Source organism: Haliotis rubra, unplaced genomic scaffold, assembly GCF_003918875.1.
Source record: "Haliotis rubra isolate DU_JTF1 unplaced genomic scaffold, ASM391887v1 Scf22, whole genome shotgun sequence".
NCBI lineage: Eukaryota > Metazoa > Mollusca > Gastropoda > Lepetellida > Haliotidae > Haliotis > Haliotis rubra.
The window spans coordinates 3,198,995-3,220,179 of NW_025766225.1; the positions used below are offsets into that span (position 1 = coordinate 3,198,995).

Consider the following 21,185-nt stretch of genomic DNA (forward strand, 5'->3'; position numbering starts at 1 on the left):
GCAATATAAATATCTATTTCAAGCATGATTTAGACAGTTTTAATTCCACAATTTCTTGTTCATTTAAACATAATTTAGCAGAGGATTGGGAAACAGTTAATAAAGCTTTGTCAACTGACTCTTTATTTCAAGTACAATCTATTTTAATGTTCTATTTCAAGCATGGATGCAGAGTAATACAGCAAAGCAAGTTTTGAATTCAAATCAATATTGTTTTAAGACTTGGTAACATTTAACTGCCATCTGCTGTAAATTTATGCCTAGTCTGTGAGACATTTACGTTATAGAAGAAAGTTTATTTGCAAAAACACTATCAAGGAATGGTTCCATTTCTCAAGGAAACATAATGATTGATTGATGAATTCCTTGAGAAGAATCTATCAGCAAATTTGGCAAAACTTTGTGACAAATCAGTATGTAATCATGATAAGAGGCAAAATATGTTATTCCAATCCATAACTAGTGTATCCTCGTGCAGTCAAGGGATGCAACTCTTCATAGTAAACTGTGGCTCAATTTCACTAGTGGATAATGGTACAGGCAAGGGAAGCAACTCTTCATAGTAAAATGTGGCTCAATTTCACAAGTGGATCCTGGTGCAGTCAAGGGATGCAACTTCATAGTAAAATGTGGCCTCAATTTCTTCATAGTAAAATGTGGCTCAATTTCACAAGTGGATCCTTGTGCAGTGGTAAAATCCTGTGGATCCTGGTACAGGCAAGGGATGCAACTCTTCATAGTAAAATGTGGCTCAATTTCACAAGTGGATCCTGGTGCAATCAAGGGATGCAACTCTTCATAGTAAAATGTGGCTCAATTTCACAAGTGGATCCTGGTGCAGTCAAGGGATGTAACTCTTCATAGTAAAATGTGGCTCTATTTCCCTTGCTTGTGGCACAGGAAAATAAATGAAAGCTGAGGCATTGTGTGCGTGCACTGATGCATCACGATATCTATCTGGACTTCATTTGATTCTGTATGAATACAAGGAGAGGTGTGTGGTAGAGGGAAATATTGCATTCAGGATGACTTCACTTCTTATGTTTCATGATGTACATGCATGTGTGTGTGTGTGTGTGACAGCTGGTGGTAGTCCACACTGTTGGTTTTATAGACACACTGAGACAGCAAGTGGCAGTTAAACATGGATTCACCATCCAGACACGTGATTCTGCTCTGAATATGACTAGACATGGCTATATCCGTTAAGTATAACAACAGGGTAACAAGTACAATCTTGTAACTCTCAAAGGATGAGAACAGATGAGACATTTTATCATGTACTACAAAATCACTCCAAATGATACAATACATGCTTCATGTTGTATCGATACAAAGTTTTACAGAATGAGTGAGTGAGGGAGTGTGGTTAAATGTTGTTTTCAACAGTATTCCAGTCAGGTCTCTGTACGTCTGCTACATGTGGGCGGAAAGTCCTAATGGAAGCGTCAGATGTTTCCTCTTTCATCAATCTAACATGCATGTCTGTGTTGATGACAGGCCTAGAAATGATTTCACAGGCTCCTGGTATGCCCAGGGGATGCAATTCTGCTGCAATGACGTAGAAATTGACAACTGGCTCACCTGTGTCCCTAAAGTTACACAAACTGATTTAGTATCCACACATCTGATGTTTTTTTATTACTTTTCTTAATGACTTCATTATCTAATCGGAATATGGATAACTGTTGCCTAAAATGAGATAAATTTGATATGCAAAGTGCATATTCCCCCATTTTGATGCCTGTGAAACAAATCTTTGAACACACCTAAACAGTCTAGTCTTGGTATGCATGACCTAGAAGAATGGATAGACACTGTTGTGTCCTGCGTTCCTCTATAAACAATAACATGTAAATCCAACAACTAGAATCACCAAAAGGAGAAAACTTCTGTGAATAATTTTTCAGCATCTCATTATAAGCATTGAAAATATTTTATCAAATTGTTTGAACTGATCAATTAATTAAACAGGAAATGGGTTATGCAAACACTGTGGGCAGGCTGGAGACGATGTTGCCATAGCAACTGATCAGTTGACGTAAACATCTCAGAGACAAGTTCAAGATGACATTATTCAGGTGACAGCCCCATCATGCTTACATGTTACAATGTCTGTCATAGATTTATTATAAATACACAAAAAGTTTTGTTTCATTCAAAATGCTGAGTAATTCAGTGATGGTAGTTTAGCAATTGAAAATTTGGAAACACCAGTCAAAATCTGTAGACAGCAAGTCTCTCAGGAATAAGTCATTTAGTTGGGTTTGAAGTCAACCTGAGCAGTATTTCAGTTACAGTGAAACATGTCTAAACCGGAACCCCACGGAACCGAATGAAAAGCTGGTTTAGACAGGGTGCCGGATTAGACAGTGACGATCATTTTCCAACATGGCTGTCATTTACACTTGTCAGTCTCTCAATCTAGCGTCCCGAGAGGAGTGTATTGGATTATGGGTGCTTGATTGGACTGCTCATACCCATGCCGGTTTAGACAGTGTTAATTACAGTTAAAATTGCTTGTTGAGACCGGAAAGTTGTGCTGGAATAAGCAATAGACAGGTGCCGCATTAGACAATGTTTTAATGATCATAATATCGTTGTAAAATGGCGGGACCAAAATTTTATGCCGGTTTTGACAGTGTGCCGGATTAGACAAGTTCCGGTGTTGGCAGGTTTCACTGTATATCCCAGCATGTCAGCTTGGTGTGGGAGAAAAGCCTGAAGGGATGCACGACCCTGAATTGTTTGATTGGCATTCTAGAAGTTGGCGAGTCAAGAAAGAAGCATACAACTTCAATCTTCATTACAGGTGAGGTGAGGTGAAATTGGGTTTAACGTCGTGCTTGAGAATATTTCGCTTCATATGACGACGTTCATTACAGGTCTCAGAAGCTTGGTGAAATCCATGGTATACTGCTGACAAAATCAAGAAACAATCTGGACGAGTTGGGATTTGAACCCAAAATCCCATGTTCCTGGCATGCTCAAGGGAGACAACTCTACACAGTGAATTGCAGTGTCTTGACCAAAGGATGAGTGAGTGCGTGAGTGAGTGAGTGAGTATGGAATGTATAAAAATATGGGCAACAGAAATCATTTTGTCCAAGTCTATATGATAGGATAACTTTATTCCCTGGTCTAAATGTTATGTAACAAGCGTCCAGTCTTTACATGAGCCTTGATGGTTTCATGAGCACCATGGATGATTATTATGATGACTATGGTAATCAATCCATGTATAACCTACATATATCATATCCGTATTACACAGTTCACACCTGGGCCAGGAAATTGCATGTATCGCTATTGTATACAACATCCGTATCACATAGTCCACACACCACGGCCAGGATGCAGACAGTTGGACAGGCACTGCTGCATCCTGTCTACTGGCACAGTACTGCTGGTCCATGATTTTTTCCATCTAAAAATGTATCCAGAGTTCACTGTTCTGTTAAACTGAGAGAAAAGTAACAAATACTGATATCACAGGCGAAGAGGCTGTGGTGTTTATCGAACTACACCATGTTATATTGGACAAATGAAACTTTGATTCGGAATATTGAAACCAGTTTTCATGAGTACAATTTGTAGAATAGCCAGATGAATGATCCTAGCTTCAGTTATATAAGCAAAATCCATGCATCCATCAAGTTCCATATATATGTCAGGGTAGAGACTGCGATCTGGTAGAATCGGAGATTCTACCAGTAGAGATTGCGATCGGAGTCTCTACCAGTAGAGATTGCGATCGGAGTCTCTACTGGTAGAATCTCCGATCCTACTAGTAGAGATTGCAATCGTAGTCTCTACTGGTAGAGACTACGATTATATGGAATAACCTATGCAAGCAAGTATAATAAGTGGGGATAATGTTTTCCTATTATTTGCCAGTTATAATTGAACTTATTTATTGTTATCTTGTTAACTTTATTTGTTAAGTCTGTTTTGGAGTAAGGTATTTTGTGTTTGTTTTTTGAGTGGAGTCCATTCACATGTATTTCAAACCTTATGATCAGTACCGTATATGACCGTCTATAAGCCGAATTTTGAGGACCAAAAAAAGCAGTCTGTAGAACGGGGTCGACTAATCCATGGGTTACGCTTTCGTCAAACTTTTTTCAAGGGGTAAGAAAACAACATCGTATCACTTCGCGTGAACAAACAACAGAAGACGACTTTGTCAGTAGAGACGTCAAATTTGCAATTAAACATCACTAGACAAGATTACAATAAATATGATATTTAGAGAAGCAAAATATATTTTGCATTTTCTGTCAACTACACTTCGTTTCGATCCGTGAGTAGACACAATATATGACTGAATTCTTTGAATAATGTGGACCAAAGTTATAATTATTGGTAACTACCAGTTGTCTGTGGTCTGTGTTTGCCGCGATTAGGACCCCATCGCGGGGGATTGACTTATGCACGAAACATACCATTTTGACACTGATTTTAAGGGTCAAGTTTGGGGGTCGTCTTATCCATGGGGTCGTCTTATAGACGGTCATATACGGTAATTGTTATAAAAACACTGCTTTCCAAAGAGGTGGGGAAATGACCAGGTGGGGATATGGCAGATGGGGTAATGACCTGGTGAAGACGATTGCAGCCTCTACTAGTAGGATCGGAGTTTCTACCAGTTGAACTGGAAAATGTACTGGTAGAATCTCCGATTCAACCAGTAGAGACTACGATTACAATCTCTACTAGTAGGATCGGAGATTCTACCAGTAGAGACTCCGATCGCAGTCTCTACTGGTAGAGACTCCGATCGCAATCTCTACTGGTAGAATCTCCCATTCTACCAGATCGCAGTCTCTACCCTGACATAGATAATATTAGCCAGACCCAGGTTCTATTCCAAATATGAGTGAAGCCCACTTCTGGTGTTCCCTGCTGTCATACCGTCGTAATATTGCTAACAGCAGTGTAAAAAAAAAACCTCACTCTATCACTTGAATCAGATTCTTAACTCCGGACTTTCTTCCTCATTTTCTTTTATATTCTTAATAAAATGTACACAAGTATAAAATGTCAATTTTTGATATACTTTTTACATTATTTTTTAGCTGTCAAAAGAAATATAGGAGAAACATAATATTAGTGATGCCGATAAAAATAATCTTTTTTTGCTTCTTCATCCCCAAAATAACACTGCCTGTGTAATCCTTCCCAACAAAAACACTGCAAAAGTACTTCACCTGAACCGTCAGTCAATCAAATGTTTTAGCTTTCAATTTTTTTCCCCATCTTATTTGACTTTTATTGGCATCTTGAAGAAAAGAAACAACTATAAAAATGCTTGTTTTTTCAGGAAGAAGTTTCCCACACCTGCTCTGTATTTTTCTTTCACTTGCGGAGGGTCCCACATGTGATAATACCCCTAATGAGCAATCAGGTTGCAGATACTATTCTCCACATGACTGCTCACACCTGAGTTACAGTCAGAGGGCTGTCAGCTGAACTTCAAACAACAATGTTTTGCTTTCACACACTGTCTTTAATTCAACATACAGCATATGTTGGAAAACATCATCTTCCAAGCATGAACCATGCACGGTGGTAGTCAAATAAGCAAACCACATCTGCCCTGTGGTGCAGTATGGTTCAGGCTGCTGCTACTTTCAACACAACTCCTCTTATGTCAATGAGCAGACACCCTGAGGAATTTCTTTGAAATTTGTAAATATCTTTGCAGTATTTGTACACTTAGTGGATGTTATTCATAAACGTTCCACAGGTGCATTTTTGCTAAAATGCTGAAAACATTTCTGCTTAGTCTGTGAGGGTTCATGGCATTGTTCACACAGAGGTAACCAAATGCCACTCAAATATGTCTGAAGGTATATTTTCAGTGTTTTGTCAGCGTTGTTTCTAAACACGCAAGAGATACCACACATACGGATCCTTCTGCAACATGTTTACAGAAGCCACAGGAACACTCCGGGATGATACTCTAATGATATGAGTGAGGGAGTGATTATATTTTGTTAGTCCTTTTTATCAGTGACAGTACTTGAAAACAACAGAGAACTTTTCCTTCTGGTGTAGAGCAAATAACAGAGTGCTGTCATGATTGAACACCAAAGTCAGCTAAAAGCTATCACTGGAATTTCTTTATTTGTTGTTTAAAGCCACTTTTCCAGCTGTATGGTGGCGGTATGTAAATAATCAAGTCTAGACTAGACAATGCAGTGATCAACATCATAAGCATCGATCTACACAATTGGGATACAATGACATGCATCTACCAAGTCAGTGTGCCTCACCAACCGATCCCGTAAGTCACCTCTTACAACAAGCACAACTTGCTGAAGACTAATTCTAACCTGGATTTATCACAAATGAATGAATGAATGAATGAATGAATGAATGAATGAATGAATGAATGAATGAATGAATGAGGTGAGGTGAAATTGGGTTTAACGTCGTGCTTGAGAATATTTCGCTCATATGACGACGTGCATGCGTGTGTATGTGTATGTGCGGCTGCTTGTACTAGCCCAGACTTTAGCTGGTTTTATAGTGCTAGCTCACTGAGATACCATGCCGCAGTGAAGCATGAATACCCCACTCAGACACAGTATACTGACTCCGAGCCGACAAGTCAGCCAACAAGTACCATATTTTAACGTCTTTTGGTATGATGCGGTCGGGGATCGAACCCGCAACCTTCCGCACTCTGGTCGGACGCTCTAACCACTACACCACGGAGGCGGTCGAATGAATGAATGAATGAATGAATGAATGAATGAATGAATGAATGAATGAATGAATGAATTATCTCTTCAAAGTTGTGATAATTTCAGGTGAATAAGATGTAGAACTGTAGACTTATCCTAGATCTTGTCAGCTTACCTCAACACATGAAGTTGTCAAAACTGGCTAAAATCAACACATAGATAAATGTGAGGAGAATGCCCTCAGGATATCAACACAATCAGTGCTTGACGAGGAAACAGATACAGTTGGAGAACATCTGTGTGATTTGTAATGATAGGTATTTTAAAAAAAGAATCTATTTCCTTCCCGGGAGGTATCCAACTAACTATTCATATTGGGTACCATCAACCTATTACTTTCTCCAGTAACACCAAAACTTTGAGGTTTAAGTATTTTCCACAAAACTATTCATTTCTTTCATCATCCACTACAGACTATCCATTCTGGATTTACTTCTGAAGGATGTATTGGATTAAATACTTTCCTATTCACATCCTAAAGACAATAGATTGATCCTTTATACACAGATGTTGTCTCATATGACTGACTGACTGATTGACTGAGTTTAGTTTTACGCCGCTTTTAGCAATATTCCAGCAATATTACGGCGAGGGACACCAGAAATGGGCTTCACACACTGTGCCCATGTGGGGAATAGAACCCGGGTCTTCGGCGTGACGAGCCAACGCTTTAACCACTAGGCTACCCCACCGCCCCTGTCTCATATGACATTAAGAGGATTCACTAAACATGTTATGAATAACCAGCGACATTTCGAAAGTGGTCAAATGTTAAATTTCTCAGTTAAGTACAGATTTTGGAACTTTCTGGGTTGAGTTCCATCCAGGATTTGAACCCCGACTCTCAGAGAGATGCATCTAATCACTAGCATACAGAGTGAGTTATCTAACCACTCACCAAAGTAAGTGATCAGCTTCCACAAAATCAGACAATTGGTAGTCTAGATCACGTACTTTGTGTTCCTTTCAAAAGCCTACATTGATAAACATGTTATGCAATGTCACAAAGAAACAAGACATGATAAAAACAGCAAAATGATCAGAACTGTAAAAAAGTACACAACAAATATCAATTGTGGTTATGATGAAGTCACTTGACTGTCATGTGACAGTAGCAATATTCACCTGTAGATGACCCCTCGATCCAGTGTAACTCGCGAGTAAGTAATCCAATCCACCTCGGCTACATTGACTGAGTTCGGTGGCCGCTATATCCCACCCAACACAGAACCTGAAACCAGAGACACACGTCAGTACAATCCCCGATTAACAAACACTACGAATATTAGTTGTCAGGCTATTGTTACATTGGTGACTACACAACAAAAGAGCCCAGCAATATGGAGGATATCAGATCCCGTGCATCCCTTCTAATGACTGCCTCCTCCAATCCCGTGATTAACAAACACAACTGAATGAAGATTAGTTGTCAGGCCATTGTAACATCCTGGCGTACCGTAGACTAATGCATGCCGAAGCAATACCTCTTCCACAGGTTAAATAGTCATTCAATATACGCCTTTTCACAAGTAGCCAAACATGTGGTCAAGTTTCTGGCCTGGCCTAATCTATTAGTTTCTTCTTTTAACAACTGCATGCCATTGATCATGTTGATATTGATTCAAAATATTTTTCTGTTATTGAAGCTTGGCAGCCAACCACAGACTGTCTGTGCTAGCATTCTGGTATCAAATATATACTTCTAAGCTTTTGACAAGGATCTAATGGATATAATGAATGAGTGAGTATAGTTTAATATCTCTTTCAGCAATATTTCAGCACCATCATGGTAGGAGACACCAGAAAGGAAATCAAATATTGTAACCATGTGGGGAATCGAACTCCTGTCATTGAGAGAGCACATCAGGGGCGGATACAGCTATTTGAGAAGGGGGGGGGAAGGGGAGGGGGTGCACACTTTTGAAAAGGGGAGGTGCACACTTCATTTTCATGAGAGTTTCTATGGTTATTTAATAAACTTTCAGGACAAAAGACAGGGTGCGCACCCCGCCTCTGGATATCGATCCCCCTACGTACATTAACCACAAGGCTACTCAATAAAAACAGTGAGTGAGTGAGTGAGTATGGTCTAATGTCTCTTTCAGCAATATTTCAGCATTCACATGGCAGGAGACACTAGAAAACGGCTTTACATATTGTATCCATGTGGGGAACTGTACCCGGGTCATTGGCGTTAGACAGCACATAACCACTAGGCTACTCCACCACCACAATTAGAACTGTTTTTCACTTTTCATTTACTTGATGGAATATCAGCTTAATGTTGGTGAAGTCCATGGGCAATGTTACGGAGCGGACAGAAGTAGAAACAAGGAGGAGAATCTCCAACTGGTGACGAAATGATCAACAATGTCAAGTTTCTGGGCATCACATTAATCTGGTCAGAAAGACACATTTTTGGTCCCTACATGGAGGTAACCTCTCCTAGTACCTTGATGAATACACCCTACATGACGGTAACCTCTCCTAGTACCTTGATGAATACACCCTACATGGCAGTAACCTCTCCTAGGACCTTCATGAATACACCCTACATGGCGGTAACCTCTCCTAGTACCTTGATGAATACACCCTATATGGTGGTAACCTGTCCTAGGACCTTGATGAATACACCCTACATGGCAGTAACCTCTCCTAGTACCTTGATGAATACACCCTACATGGTGGTAACCTGTCCTAGGACCTTGATGAATACACCCTACATGGCAGTAACCTCTCCTAGTACCTTGATGAATACACCCTACATGGCAGTAACCTCTCCTAGGACCTTCATGAATACACCCTACATGGCGGTAACCTCTCCTAGTACCTTGATGAATACACCCTATATGGCAGTAACCTGTCCTAGGACCTTGATGAATACACCCTACATGGCAGTAACCTCTCCTAGTACCTTGATGAATACACCCTACATGGCAGTAACCTCTCCTAGTACCTTGATGAATACACCCTACATGGTGGTAACCTGTCCTAGGACCTTGATGAATACACCCTACATGGCAGTAACCTCTCCTAGGACCTTGATGAATACACCCTATATGGCGGTAACCTCTCCTAGGACCTTGATGAATACACCCTACATGGTGGTAACCTCTCCTAGAACCTTGATGAATACACCCTACATGGCAGTAACCTCTCCTAGGACCTTGATGAATACACCCTATATGGCGGTAACCCTCCTAGGACCTTGATGAATACACCCTATATGGCGGTAACCTCTCCTAGGACCTTGATGAATACACCCTACATGGCGGTAACCTCTCCTAGGACCTTGATGAATACACCCTACATGGCGGTAACCTCTCCTAGGACCTTGATGAATACACCCTAAATGGTGGTAACCTCTCCTAGGACCTTGATGAATACACCCTACATGGCGGTAACCTCTCCTAGGACCTTGATGAATACACCCTACATGGTGGTAACCTCTCCTAGGACCTTGATGAATACACCCTACATGGCGGTAACCTCTCCTAGGACCTTGATGAATACACCCTACATGGCAGTAACCTCTCCTAGGACCTTGATGAATACATTTTGAGAAGCATTGGAACATTATAGTAGGGCCAATTACTGACTCAACACCCACCAATGTGGAGAATAGAACCGAAGTCTTGTGCACGGTAACCACGGTTATCACATACTTGAACCACTTGATTTTCAAGCGCAATAATTGAAACTGGAAGTGGTCCCTTAAGAAGGACCAATCACTACACAAGTAACTTGACATAATGCAACTCTATTCCACATCACGTGTCAAGCAGCTTGGAAATGAGTTAACACAACACTTCACTTAATATGACAGCATTATTGAATATGGCCTTCCTCTCAGGCACAGCGTAATGCATCTGGGCGTATTGTGTGGTTGGTGTATATTACCAACAATAGACTGACTGACTCAGTTTGGTTTTACGCCGCTTTTAGCAATATTCCAGCAACATCACGGCAGGGGACACCAGAAATACCAACAATAGAAAAACAGTCAGAAGGATTGTGCCTGGTAAGTGTCTTACCAGTCAAAGTTTCAAAAATTTAACATTTTTAGAATCTTGTTGATGTTACGCCTAAAAGTTTATTGGGTTTGGGTCTTACCTAAATAAAACTCAATCATCATCATCATCATCATCATCATCATCATCATCATCATCAATGCGTCATCACCAACAACACAAATGCTCAATCAGGGGTCAGTGGGGTAGCCTGGTGGTTAAAGCGTTCGGGTCGTCACGCAGACGACTAACCTTTCAAGTGCATGACACCCTCCTTTCCCTCTGAGCATCATCACTGCATGTCTGTCTCACGTACATAACAACATTCTTGGTTCGTGTACTGATACTGGAGTGAGTGAGTCTGGACGGATGAATGAGAGGATATGGGAATGGGTTTGAGAGTGAGTGAGTTACTGAACTGATAAATCGATATCATGAACTTAAACATATGGCTTCAAACATTGTCTATATATTTGGAATGAAAGCCCAGAGGTTTTCAAGATGACCTACCCATGACTGACTGACTGACTGAGTTTGGTTTTACGCCGCTTTTAGCAATATTCCAGCAACATCACGGCGGGGGACACCAGAAATGGGCTTCACACATTGTGCCCATGTGGGGATTCGAACCCGGGTCTTCGGCGTGACGAGCCAACGCTTTAACCATTAAGCTACCCCACAGCCCCACCTACCCATGACAACACAAACTGACACAACATATCCATGCTGACCCATGAGTATGCTTACGAGCGTGGATTTGTGCGCACTATAAATAGGCACTATTATTATTATTATTATTATGACACAAGTTGACACAATATACCCAATTCACATAAACTTGACACAAATTGTAAAAATATGAAATCACTCTTAAGTGCTTGCTACAATTTAATGATGTTCAATACAGCAAAGTGACCTTCACCTTGTACTGCTGGCATTCAGTCGGCTGCCACAAGCCAGGATCGATATAGGATGGTTATCATGGGATAACATGGCCATCAGTTTGTAAGTTATTGCAGTAAATTGGTTGTAGCTGATGAAAGCAGAACATGACCTCCTTATAATTCAGATCTCTGTGAGGCTGAATTCATTCTTGAATGGATGGAATTGTAAGCCAACTTTAGGCCAGACATCAGGATCTGCTTGATTGTTCACGGTTTGTGGATGAATGGACATATACAAGCTCTTTGTTCTCAACATCCTCGTAATATTGGGCAAATATCTTTTATGCTAAATTAGCATGAACCCTATCATTTTGTTATTTATGTGTTTTGAGTAAGAATGAATGAGTTGGTGAGTTTTTTGATGCTTGTACAAATATTGCATGTCATTAATATTGATTAACAATAAGAATGATGTAAAATATTCTTTTTGTTGTTGAACCTTGGCAGTCAAGGACTGTCTATGGTAGCGTACTGGTATCAAATATATACAACTCAGCTTTATATAAGGTTACTCCTTATGATTAATGGGTGAGTGAGTGAATGAGTACTGTACCAACAAGCATGAAACATGCATAAAACTAAGCCTAATTGCATGTTGAAGCCATGTCATCTAAAAGGAAAGTCTTTGGAATCAAACCCAGGCCATAAGTGTTACAAGCGAATGCACAAACCACTTGCCTACCCATCTACCCCTACTGACCTATGGTGCGGTGGGATAGCCTAGTGGTTAAAGCATTTGCTCGTCACGCCGAAAACCCGGGTTCGATTCCTCACAGGGATACAATGTGTGAAGCCCATTTATGGTGTCCCCTAGCTTGATATTGCTGGAATATTGCAAAAAAGCAATAAAAAAGCCTAAAAGTAAAAACTCACTCACTCACTATTGACCTAAAAAGCAATGACCGCATACCGAAGATGGACATACCAAACATTCCCTGTGTCCACGTGTGTACAAGCAGGTGCCCCCTAGTCTACCTCGCCATGTCCAGTGATGGTCTCTTTAACACTGACATATGGCAGTGTATTGTGTGAAGCCAGAACAACCACTAAATAACTTACAACAATCTCGGATAATTGGACCATCGCGTGATGAAAGTCACTTTAGTGACCACACCGTCCCTCAGGTCAACAATGGCCCAAATGAGGGTAGTTTGGGTCTTCTGGTTGAAAAGGCAATTCCCGACAAAGCCTTTCTCTTATATGACCAATAACCCTTAACCGTGACACCTTGTAACGATGGCAATTACAGTACCTCAGAAAATGGACGCAGTACAATACAGTCTCACTGCTAACACAAACATTTCCAATGATGGAACGCCCTTTTCCTATTTCGGATTTAGCCCATTAAGCAAGCAATGGGCCTTTAGGGGTCTACGGAATTTAATAATTATTAATATATTGGAGTCCATATCTATCAAAATATTAAAATATATATTTATTATTCTACGACGCAAGCGTCCTCGTACTTTAACTATAATAGTTCAGGGCGAAAGTGTGCTTTATTACACTATACATGGTGGTAGAGCGAACTGTATTTCGTAAATATCTTGAAGTATATATCTATTACTAAATTGAAGTAAAAATCTTGAAGTCTATATTTATCAATATCTTGCAGTTTAAATTTAAAAATATATTGAAATCCATATTTATTAATATATTTATTATTGAAATTTATTTTTATGATTGAAGTCTGTATTGAAGTGTCTATTTATCAACATATTGAAGTCACATATTATTTCTCATAAAAGATTGCTATACAACATGCAGTATCTAACAATAGCACTTAATGCTCAGAACTAAATGTCTATCCCTGTTGTTTTTACCATGATGAATTATTACAGCTAAATAACTTTATTCCAGTTGTGCTGCCATCATTACATCATCTGCCTTCATTTCCGATCTAGGTCTGACGTCTTTAATGTGTAATCTTGTGACGTAACATCAGCTAAGTTTGTACGTAACAATGTCGTCATCAACGTAACTTTGTGGACTGCTGGAATGCATTAAAAGATACATTTTATACATTTGACTTGCAGCAAGACCAGAAGATTCCAATGCATGTATTAACGGTAAACTCCACTGAAAACAAGGCCAAGATATATTCCAGTGGTCCAGTAGATTTTGCCACTGTGTATAAATACAACTTCATCATCCCGGGTCTCTCATTGGGGTGAGCTTTATAGACGTATTACATGAACAAAGACATAGACAATTTTGTAACAGTGTTCCTGTGGTTTTACGAGAATACAGCATGTACTCACACTAGCAATATCGTAACACTCAGATTCAGGTGAGCTTCGTATTAATACATGCATATACTAGTGTGTATACAAAGAGAATATTTTATTTGTTCAAAGAGCCAACACACAACTGCTAACAATCAAACTGCAGCTTCCAAAGTGAGCACTTCCACCTGTGATATCGTATCTCCAGATGGAGGCATTGCACGTGCTACTTTCCACACAACAGATCTCTAGTCAGGGGATAAATGTGTTATAGCCTGGGGAATACAGACATGATGCAGAACAATAGAATTGCCTTACACTCCTATATTACACATCTGGCGGTGAGATACTACTTTCCTGCAAACATGTAATGTATCCTTCAGTTGATGCAGACAGGGACATGGGTCCGTGTGACGTGTAATATATCACAAGAAAGTAGAATTTGTCTCACACACTGCAGGGTTTCCGCGATCTCAGGAATGAATAGAATTCGTGACTTGATGAAGGGCTTTGCCGCCAAGTTTCCTAACCTTACAAGAATTATGTGGGGTATAATTGTGCAGGGGAAGAAAAACATACAAAACATAAAAAGGTAATAAGTATTGTTCACAGTCTGCAGTCACAGGCCTTGTTCTGGGAACACGAGAACTCAATGCATTGTTCTTAAACAGCAATTACAAGAAAAACAGTCGGGAAAGAGCAAAGGGATTGCATGCATGGCTCTTAAAGAGCAATCACAGAACTGTTTCGTAAATATCTGCAGGGTTGTCTTTTAACCCATTGATCACACAATTATGACTATCTACTATAAGTAACAAAGCTATGAAAAGAATTCAAGAATCATGTTTTCTGAGAGAATGAGTTGAACTGTACAAGTCAAGTAGAAATTAATCGAGTTTGGTACTCCAGTCCTGTCAGCAATATCATGGCTGGAGCCGCAAGAAATGTGAGAAAAATAAAATATCTAAACAGTTCTTTGTCTGTAATGTTTGTTACCATGGTTACTGATTTGCTTCTTTATTTAAATGTTTATAACAGTAAACATTTACAGATTGATGGAATGATAAGGCTTACAACTTTGACAGGCTGTGGGTAGTCCAGTGGTTAAAAGCATTCGCCCATCATGCAGAAGGACGTGTTCGATTCCCTACATGGGTACAATGTGTGAAGCCCATTTCTGGTGTCCTCCGCCGTGATTTCGCTGGAATAATGCTTACAAAGTCCATTTGATTGTTACATGTATGACAAGTTGGACTGTTATCCATACAACTACTAACCAACTACTATCTGACTTTGTACTTAATATGGATGGTGTAACATTCAATCTCTCTGACACATTTAGTCAACATATTCTCATCATGAAGACTAACATACACTGTGACATTCAACAGTGTGATCTGCATTATATATTTGTATTAATACAGGTTATAAAAGCACACAAAACATAAATGCCATTTAAATATATTGTAAATTACATAATGCATCTTACTCAAGGGTGATAATAATAAAGTATCTGATCTAGTCATGCTTGGTAACCATGGTAACCATGTGAACTAGAATATGATCATTTTCAGAATAAATGATTTCTTAGTGAATCCATCTTTGAACACTCACAAAAAATCCCCAAATGAAACTTTTTTACCATGCTCACTGATTACTGTTTTCTGATTGGCTGATCAGAGGGAGGCTGGGGCTTGGGTCCGATATGCATATGACTTTGTATTGTTGCCTACAATTTTTTGAGAAGATGACAAATAAGATTAGTCGTTGAGTTGTATATAAATAAAAGTTGTCATTATGTATTGAAGCTATGGAGTTATGGATATAAAAAACCGAGCATATTTGTGAAAATTCACTTCCCATGGGTTACTTGTTCATACCTCATTAAACACAAACTACTGAAGTCATGTATTAAATCATTGCCCCTAAGAGAAGCATCCACATGCCTGTTGCAACTAGGTGATTTTATATTGACAGATTGACTTGACAGGCATTAAATCATGGAAGACATTTCAGATCTTTCAAGAATAATTAATCAAGAGATGATATCCAAACTCTGTTAAGAGCTGCATGAATTACTGACAGTCAAGACTGATGATAAAGGACTAAAAATTGACTTAAAATATTTTTCTTTCAAGCAGGCCTTTTTATATCCTTGTTATCTACAATTCAAAACAAGTTAAAGGATACCCATAATTGGAAGACAGTCTCTTGCAGTATGCACCACCCATGACAGATGAACTATACAGATCGTGAAAACAATGGTGTTCTTAATATTCATTTGAGTGGTAAATATTAATTTGGTTGCGTTTGAAGGTAAACAAACTTTTTCTGTTCTGAATTTGATGGGAATTTGTGAGTCAGCATGAAAAAATGCCATAAACAATTGCCAGCAGAAAACCGTCATGTCAACCGCCATGTCAACCGTCATGGTGATATCATAAATAGATCTGAAGACATTCCATGCCGCAGGAACTAAAGAATGAGAACAGTTCCAAAAACGTGTCTACTTCACCCGAGGGCAATTTTCACACCAGCTATCTGCAACTGTAACAAGCTCTCTGATTGGCAGTTAAGATTAACACATCTCTCACTTCAACGCAGACACGGAAATCACACAACTAATCGAAGAAACTCAGCTTTTACAAAGATCTCAATCATCCATCTTTGAACTACAACTGTTACGAATTCCCGATTCTCATTTGAGATTAGCGCCCTCCACTTCTGACCTGACCCGGAAATCACCAACTATTCCGACATCAGTTTTCACAACAATCGCGATCATCAGCCATGCTGAACAGAACTGTTACACATTTTCCGATTGGTAGTTGTGATAAGCTCACAGCTTTCTGAGTACAGGACGTTCCCTGATCTGAAGAGCTTGGGGGAGAAGCTCTCCAATGAGATTCTCCAGATATAACATCTGGGTTCCATGGAGGTGCGTGACCTCCATCCTCCATTTGATGGAGCTCTCCACAAAATGAAGCCATAAAGCCGCTATATCCTCAGGTGAATTTGGAGAGCACTAAAACCCAAAGGGAGCAATGTTAAATTGCTGCCATATGCTAGCCACATTAACAAGGTGAGGATGTGGATGGTCTACTGCCTTGGGAGCCGAAGCTAGTATTTTGGTATCTTAATAGATTCCACCACATGGATAGGCTTAAGTCACTGTTATTTCTCTCTCTCGGAAGGTTACTGGCTTGTACTAATCAAACACAAAGGGACCCACATCAACTCACAAAGAAAATCACATTAACCTATTTACACAAAGACACTACCATGAACTAATTAACTCGAATCAGCTTGAATATTCTCATTAATTTTAGCTCAATACACTTGTGTGAAGACTTGTACAAAAAGTCAGTTAAGTTAGTCCATTTCTGGGGAGGATCTGACAGAGGCTAAACCTGGAGATCTGGCCAAGGATATTCCTTCCTGGGTAAGGTTTAGCTGGGTACACAGGCAGAGCAGGACAAGGTTATCATGTTGTGCAAAATGGTGCCACTTATATTCAGTAACCTGTTCATATAATTTTCATTTCATCTTAATGGAATCTGCTTCATCAGATAAACGGAACTGGTTCTTTTCTGGCATTTAAATAAGATTGCTTGGTTGGTTTGTTGTTTATTCCAGCTATATGACAGTGGTCTGTAAATAACTGAGTCTGGACCAGACAATCCAATGATCAAAATCATGATCATCGATGTAAGCAGTTGAGATATGATGACATGTGTCAACCAAGTCAGTGAGCCTGACCACCCGATCCCGTTAGTCGCCTCTTAAGACAAGCATGGGTAGCTGAAGACTAAATTCTAACCTGGATCTTCACGGGTCTTGGGCACTAATTCTTCTCACAAATATGCAAGCATGGGGCATGGGACTTACTTTGCCTTTCAATCCTCATGGGGTACCGGGGGACCACTTCTAACCTGTTATCTGCAGCAAGACAGACATGGGCATTGGGAATCTAACGGCATGGCACTTCCATGGGTGAAGTAGCCAGTGTCTGTTGTTGTCTTGGTGGTAGATGATTAATACCGGTCTGTTTCCCCTAAACCACAAGTTCTGACACTGTGACCTGGGCACATAGCCTCCAAACAAGGAGCTGCTGTGTTTTCTGAAGAACAGGATATCTACATGTCACGTATCTCACCATAGATTACTGTATATCACCATAGGTTACTGTATATCAACACACCACTTGAACTCAGTGACAGAATAGAGAGGCCTCCCAGTCCATCATCTCAGAAATATCGCGGTTGCCATAACAGCTGATATTCTATCGTACTGCGACAAACACGCACGCATGCACACACACAGACTGCCATTATACTGGAAACTTACGCAGTATTGTGCTGACCATCCACATGCATGCAGGCCGCCATTACAACAGATGGTTATACGCAAGTCTAAGGCATGTCTCATAGATCATGAAACAATATACTAGATTTGGGGAGTTTAACCCAAATGTTTTACCGCCGTCAAAATACTGCTTGAATATTGCTGATTGATGCTCAGCACTTAGTCAGTCACTCACAATACATATAATGTTAACAGTAACAAAGAAACCAATTAAATTGAAAAGGAACTCCAATGAGAAGGGAGATTCAGAACCTGAGGAAATCTAGACTTGCTTCAATTAGCATGATTAGCGCTTTAGCATTGCAGGGAGGACTGTAGTCTGTCTCACAGTCCCTGGACCACATTAATTTCCCTACTGCCAAGCCCTCTCTGCAGTGCTAGAGCCCTAAATAAAGCAAGTCTAGGTTTAATCTCTGGTCTCCCTAGGGCTCCTTTTCAATATAAATGGGCTTGTTTGTTACTATCAAAATTATATATATTCAGAGACTAAGCCTTAGTCTAGCAGGGCTGGGCATTGGGAAAATAACATGGTTCAGGGACTTGAGAAAGACTAACATTCCACCCACCAACTCACCCATCCACTCTCCCATCTAACCCACTTTCTAATCCAAACACATCAACCCACAAACCCACCCACTCATCCATCCACAAACCCACCTAACCACCCACTCCCCCATCAACACACAAACCCACCCACTCATCCATCCACAAACCCACCTAACCACCCACTCACTCACTCACTCTGCAGTGCAGGCCTTTGTTCTTTACTGCAGTTAATTCTAGGCCAAACATTCTGAAAACAGCACTAAAATATTTCCTCCACGACGCTCGTCATCACTTGAACATGTCCGGTAAGCAATATACTTCCATCAGTTCACTCAACCCCAATCTGCAGGTTGTTTTCACAGCTTAATGACACCCACGTGTGCCACTCTAAATCACAACAAGTGGCATGATGGGGAAACATCGCCAGTAAACACGTACAGATATTTACCCAACCCTCGCACCAGGCCACTGCCTGCCTTATTATACAGACACATAAACAAGTGTACATTTCTCAAAACCTACCCTTCCATAATGAGTCCGAATGAAACTAATTACAAAATATGTCGTTCTTAAAATCAAACTTCCATTAATTAGGATGTGTTCACATATGAATTATCATTAAGAAACATGCAACTCACCCAACACTTTTTAAAGCTTAACCTTGTTAACAGATTAACATTTTGTAGATTTATTGTACTAAGTAAAATAATTTGAGAAAAGTATCTAAAAGGCTGATTGAGAATGGTCAAACTGCTACTGACCTGTCTTGAGAGTTCAGATGTTTTCACCACGCAGATCCAGTGTGTTTGGTTCTGAGCTTGGATGTATGCACAGGAAGTGTTAACCATGTTTCCATGGTAACAGTTTTTTAATTTGTTCATACTCAGACAACAGGATGCTAAGAGTCATGGGTAATTGTAGAAAGGGCAAAGGTTAAAATACCTGTATCACATACACTGTGTGGTGGTTAACAAAATAGAACAGGTCAGTGGTCTGCTCATATTTGTCTTGTCACCAAAACTCATCAATTAATAATTATGTTTCTACCAAAAAGACAAGTTATAGACATGTTTTAAGAAATATGTTAAAAAATATGGCTTCTCACAAAGCAACAGTACTTTTAAATTTATGACTTAGGACTATAGTTCTATATGTGACCTAAATGACTTGTATATGGAAACTGACTCATCTTTAGTGGTGGATTACAGTCTGTTGAGATTGAAAATGAAGGAGATTGTCCAGTAAAACACAGTTTGAACATAACCATGGCTTTGAGAAATAAATGAAATTAAAGTTTAATCACAAAAGATAAATATTATGACATTTATTTTAAACCATTATGTATTGTCTTTGACAATGCTTTACTGAACTGTCAGATAAACATCACTTGGCAATGATGGAAATACTATTTATTTATTTATTCGTTCATTCATTCATTTAGATAATGGAACAATTTCATGTTCTCCAACCCTAAAGTCTGCAAAGAGGTTAGTGAATGCAGTCTTCTACCATCATGACACAGAACAAATACATGTGGGATTAACACCGACATATTTACAAATATAAACATTGATAGTTAAAACGTTATGAGCAGGGATACTTGTGATTTATTCAGTATGATATACTGTATGTGCGATTCGGTAACCTTTTGTTAAAATTGCTGTTTTCAAGCTATGTTTAATGATTATAACAGGCACATCATCATAGGCAAATAATACTTGTGTGATCGATGAGTGCCCTTCAGTTGTGAATAAATCATATATTTTCCTCGGGATGTGCATACAAAGACCGATATGAAGGTACGCAAGGCTCAAGGAACATATTTCATGTGCATCATGCACGATCAACTCTGAATGCTCTCATAGCTAAGCACAGAGTTCATGAATATGTTATGAATAGAGTAATCAAAACAAAGTTCTATATTACACATGTTGTAACTTGACATTTCAACAACACCAGGTTCTTCTGCTTGAACCTACTTATAGACCACATAAACATTATGAGTGAGTGCGTTTGGTTTAATGCCACTCTTAGCAATATTCCAGCAATATCATGGCGGGGGACACCAGAAATGGGCTTCACACATTGAATCACGAGCGGACGCTTTAACCATTAGGCTACCCCCACCCTCATAAAAATTATGAAAGAATAATAGCTGACTCTGTAACTCTTGTTGAGTGTCAGACCTTTTCCAAACCCAAGATGGTGAGCTCGGAACAGCCATGAGAGGTGATAAAGACGTGATACACCTTAACTCACAAAGCCAGTCCCATAAAACGTTAAACTCCTCTCGTATTAAGCAATGATGACATAGCAGACATAGCCACGGTAACTGACATCTTG

The 21,185-nt window shown here is 39.7% G+C and overlaps 1 protein-coding gene across 1 annotated transcript in view; it reads right to left on the minus strand.

Annotated features, from left to right (window-relative positions):
* The window catches only part of LOC124277266, a 163,829-nt gene that overhangs the window by 120,692 nt on the left and 21,952 nt on the right, over positions 1–21,185 (minus strand). The window contains 1 exon segment of the mRNA XM_046712915.1: positions 7,878–7,983. The gene's annotated coding sequence lies outside the window, so the exon portion shown is untranslated.